Genomic DNA, 6,000 nt, shown 5'->3' with positions numbered 1-6,000 from the left:
CTACTATCAAACCAATGTGCTAGCTACTGTCCATCCCAACTATGCTACTATCAAACCAATGTGCTAGCTACTGTCCATCCCAACTATGCTACTATCAAACCAATGTGCTAGCTACTGTCCATCCCAACTATCAAACCAATGTGCTAGCTACTGAACATCCCAGCTATGTTACTATCAAACCAATGTGCTAGCTACTGTCCATCCCAACTATGCTACTATCAAACCAATGTGCTAGCTACTGTCCATCCCAACTATCAAACCAATGTGCTAGCTACTGAACATCCCAGCTATGTTACTATCAAACCAATGTGCTAGCTACTGTACATCCCAACTATGCTACTATCAAACCAATGTGCTAGCTACTGTCCATCCCAACTATGCTACTATCAAACCAATGTGCTAGCTACTGTCCATCCCAACTATGCTACAATCAAACCAATGTGCTATCTACTGTCCATCCCAACAATGCTATCAAACCTATGTGCTAGCTACTGTCCATCCATCAAACAAATGTGCTAGCTACTGTCCATCCCAACTATGCTACTATCAAACCAATGTGCTAGCTACTGTCCATCCCAACTATGCTACTATCAAACCAATGTGCTAGCTACTGTCCATCCCAACTATGCTACTATCAAACCAATGTAATAGCTACTGTCCATCCCAACTATGCTACTATCAAACCAATGTGCTAGCTACTGTCCATCCCAACTATGCTACAATCAAACCAATGTGCTATCTACTGTCCATCCCAACAATGCTACTATCAAACCAATGCGCTAGCTACAGTCCATCCCAACTATGCTACAATCAAACCAATGCGCTAGCTACTGTCCATCCCAACTATGCTACTATCAAACCAATGCGCTAGCTACTGTCCATCCCAACTATGATGCTATCAAACCAATGTGCTAGCTACTGTCCATCCCAACTATGCTACTATCAAACCAATGTGCTAGCTACTGTCCATCCCAACTATGCTACAATCAAACCAATGTGCTATCTACTGTCCATCCCAACAATGCTATCAAACCTATGTGCTACCTACTGTACATCCCAACTATGCTACTATCAAACCAATGCGCTAGCTACTGTCCATCCCAACTATGCTACTATCAAACCAATGCGCTAGCTACTGTCCATCCCAACTATGATGCTATCAAACCAATGTGCTAGCTACTGTCCATCCCAACTATGCTACTATCAAACCAATGTGCTAGCTACTGTCCATCCCAACTATGCTACTATCAAACCAATGTGCTAGCTACTGTCCATCCCAACTATGCTACTATCAAACCAATGTAATAGCTACTGTCCATCCCAACTATGCTACTATCAAACCAATGTGCTAGCTACTGTCCATCCCAACTATGCTACAATCAAACCAATGTGCTATCTACTGTCCATCCCAACAATGCTACTATCAAACCAATGCGCTAGCTACAGTCCATCCCAACTATGCTACAATCAAACCAATGTGCTAGCTACTGTCCATCCCAACTATGCTACTATCAAACCAATGTGCTAGCTACTGTCCATCCCAACTATGCTACTATCAAACCAATGTGCTAGCTACTGTCCATCCCAACTATGCTACTATCAAACCAATGTAATAGCTACTGTCCATCCCAACTATGCTACTATCAAACCAATGTGCTAGCTACTGTCCATCCCAACTATGCTACAATCAAACCAATGTGCTATCTACTGTCCATCCCAACAATGCTACTATCAAACCAATGCGCTAGCTACAGTCCATCCCAACTATGCTACAATCAAACCAATGCGCTAGCTACTGTCCATCCCAACTATGCTACTATCAAACCAATGCGCTAGCTACTGTCCATCCCAACTATGATGCTATCAAACCAATGTGCTAGCTACTGTCCATCCCAACTATGCTACTATCAAACCAATGTGCTAGCTACTGTCCATCCCAACTATGCTACAATCAAACCAATGTGCTATCTACTGTCCATCCCAACAATGCTATCAAACCTATGTGCTACCTACTGTACATCCCAACTATGCTACTATCAAACCAATGCGCTAGCTACTGTCCATCCCAACTATGCTACTATCAAACCAATGCGCTAGCTACTGTCCATCCCAACTATGATGCTATCAAACCAATGTGCTAGCTACTGTCCATCCCAACTATGCTACTATCAAACCAATGTGCTAGCTACTGTCCATCCCAACTATGCTACTATCAAACCAATGTGCTAGCTACTGTCCATCCCAACTATGCTACTATCAAACCAATGTGCTAGCTACTGTCCATCCCAACTATGCTACTATCAAACCAATGTGCTAGCTACTGTCCATCCCAACTATCAAACCAATGTGCTAGCTACTGAACATCCCAGCTATGTTACTATCAAACCAATGTGCTAGCTACTGTCCATCCCAACTATGCTACTATCAAACCAATGTGCTAGCTACTGTCCATCCCAACTATGCTACTATCAAACCAATGTGCTAGCTACTGTCCATCCCAACTATGCTACAATCAAACCAATGTGCTATCTACTGTCCATCCCAACAATGCTATCAAACCTATGTGCTAGCTACTCTCCATCCCAACTATGCTACTATCAAACCAATGTGCTAGCTACTGTCCATCCCAACTATGCTACTATCAAACCAATGTGCTAGCTACTGTCCATCCCAACTATGCTACTATCAAACCAATGTGCTAGCTACTGTCCATCCCAACTATCAAACCAATGTGCTAGCAACTGAACATCCCAGCTATGTTACTATCAAACCAATGTGCTAGCTACTGTCCATCCCAACTATGCTACTATCAAACCAATGTGCTAGCTACTGTCCATCCCAACTATGCTACAATCAAACCAATGTGCTATCTACTGTCCATCCCAACAATGCTATCAAACCTATGTGCTAGCTACTCTCCATCCCAACTATGCTACTATCAAACCAATGTGCTAGCTACTGTCCATCCCAACTATGCTACTATCAAACCAATGTGCTAGCTACTGTCCATCCCAACTATGCTACTATCAAACCAATGCGCTAGCTACTGTCCATCCCAACTATGATGCTTTCAAACCAATGTGCTAGCTACTGTCCATCCCAACTATGCTATCAAACCAATGTAATAGCTACTGTCCATCCCAACTATGCTACTATCAAACCAATGTGCTAGCTACTGTCCATCCCAACTATGCTACTATCAAACCAATGCGCTAGCTACTGTCCATTCCAACTATGCTACTATCAAACCAATGCGCTAGCTACAGTCCATCCCAACTATGCTACTATCAAACCAATGCGCTAGCTACTGTCCATCCCAACTATGCTACTATCAAACCAATGTGCTAGCTACTGTCAATCCCAACTATGCTATCAAACCAATGTAATAGCTACTGTCCATCCCAACTATGCTACTATCAAACCAATGTGCTAGCTACTGTCCATCCCAACTATGCTACTATCAAACCAATGCGCTAGCTACTGTCCATTCCAACTATGCTACTATCAAACCAATGCGCTAGCTACAGTCCATCCCAACTATGCTACTATCAAACCAATGCGCTAGCTACTGTCCATCCCAACTATGCTACTATCAAACCAATGCGCTAGCTACTGTCCATCCCAACTATGATGCTATCAAACCAATGTGCTAGCTACTGTCCATCCCAACTATGCTACTATCAAACCAATGTGCTAGCTACTGTCCATTCCAACTATGCTACTATCAAACCAATGTGCTAGCTACTGTCCATCCCAACTATGCTACAATCAAACCAATGTGCTATCTACTGTCCATCCCAACAATGCTATCAAACCTATGTGCTAGCTACTGTACATCCCAACTATGCTACTATCAAACCAATGTGCTAGCTACTGTCCATCCCAACTATGCTACTATCAAACCAATGTTCTAGCTACTGTCCATCCCAACTATGCTACTATCAAACCAATGTGCTAGCTACTGTACATCCCAACTATGCTACTATCAAACCAATGTGCTAGCTACTGTCCATCCCAACTATGCTACTATCAAACCAATGTGCTAGCTACTGTCCATCCCAACTATGCTACAATCAAACCAATGTGCTATCTACTGTCCATCCCAACAATGCTATCAAACCTATGTGCTAGCTACTGTCCATCCATCAAACAAATGTGCTAGCTACTGTCCATCCCAACTATGCTACTATCAAACCAATGTGCTAGCTACTGTCCATCCCAACTATGCTACTATCAAACCAATGTGCTAGCTACTGTCCATCCCAACTATGCTACTATCAAACCAATGTGCTAGCTACTGTCCATCCCAACTATGCTACTATCAAACCAATGTAATAGCTACTGTCCATCCCAACTATGCTACTATCAAACCAATGTGCTAGCTACTGTCCATCCCAACTATGCTACAATCAAACCAATGTGCTATCTACTGTCCATCCCAACAATGCTACTATCAAACCAATGCGCTAGCTACAGTCCATCCCAACTATGCTACAATCAAACCAATGCGCTAGCTACTGTCCATCCCAACTATGCTACTATCAAACCAATGCGCTAGCTACTGTCCATCCCAACTATGATGCTATCAAACCAATGTGCTAGCTACTGTCCATCCCAACTATGCTACAATCAAACCAATGTGCTATCTACTGTCCATCCCAACAATGCTATCAAACCTATGTGCTACCTACTGTCCATCCCAACTATGCTACAATCAAACCAATGTGCTATCTACTGTCCATCCCAACAATGCTATCAAACCTATGTGCTACCTACTGTACATCCCAACTATGCTACTATCAAACCAATGCGCTAGCTACTGTCCATCCCAACTATGCTACTATCAAACCAATGCGCTAGCTACTGTCCATCCCAACTATGATGCTATCAAACCAATGTGCTAGCTACTGTCCATCCCAACTATGCTACTATCAAACCAATGTGCTAGCTACTGTCCATCCCAACTATGCTACAATCAAACCAATGTGCTATCTACTGTCCATCCCAACAATGCTATCAAACCTATGTGCTACCTACTGTACATCCCAACTATGCTACTATCAAACCAATGCGCTAGCTACTGTCCATCCCAACTATGCTACTATCAAACCAATGCGCTAGCTACTGTCCATCCCAACTATGATGCTATCAAACCAATGTGCTAGCTACTGTCCATCCCAACTATGCTACTATCAAACCAATGTGCTAGCTACTGTCCATCCCAACTATGCTACTATCAAACCAATGTGCTAGCTACTGTCCATCCCAACTATGCTACTATCAAACCAATGTGCTAGCTACTGTCCATCCCAACTATGCTACTATCAAACCAATGTGCTAGCTACTGTCCATCCCAACTATCAAACCAATGTGCTAGCTACTGAACATCCCAGCTATGTTACTATCAAACCAATGTGCTAGCTACTGTCCATCCCAACTATGCTACTATCAAACCAATGTGCTAGCTACTGTCCATCCCAACTATCAAACCAATGTGCTAGCTACTGAACATCCCAGCTATGTTACTATCAAACCAATGTGCTAGCTACTGTACATCCCAACTATGCTACTATCAAACCAATGTGCTAGCTACTGTCCATCCCAACTATGCTACTATCAAACCAATGTGCTAGCTACTGTCCATCCCAACTATGCTACAATCAAACCAATGTGCTATCTACTGTCCATCCCAACAATGCTATCAAACCTATGTGCTAGCTACTGTCCATCCATCAAACAAATGTGCTAGCTACTGTCCATCCCAACTATGCTACTATCAAACCAATGTGCTAGCTACTGTCCATCCCAACTATGCTACTATCAAACCAATGTGCTAGCTACTGTCCATCCCAACTATGCTACTATCAAACCAATGTAATAGCTACTGTCCATCCCAACTATGCTACTATCAAACCAATGTGCTAGCTACTGTCCATCCCAACTATGCTACAATCAAACCAATGTGCTATCTACTGTCCATCCCAACAATGCTACTATCAA

The sequence above is a fragment of the Borostomias antarcticus genome, assembly GCF_949987555.1.
Source record: "Borostomias antarcticus genome assembly, contig: scaffold_70, whole genome shotgun sequence".
Lineage (NCBI taxonomy): Eukaryota > Metazoa > Chordata > Actinopteri > Stomiiformes > Stomiidae > Borostomias > Borostomias antarcticus.
The sequence above is the reverse complement of the archived record's forward strand: the minus strand, read 5'-3'. Positions refer to the sequence as shown.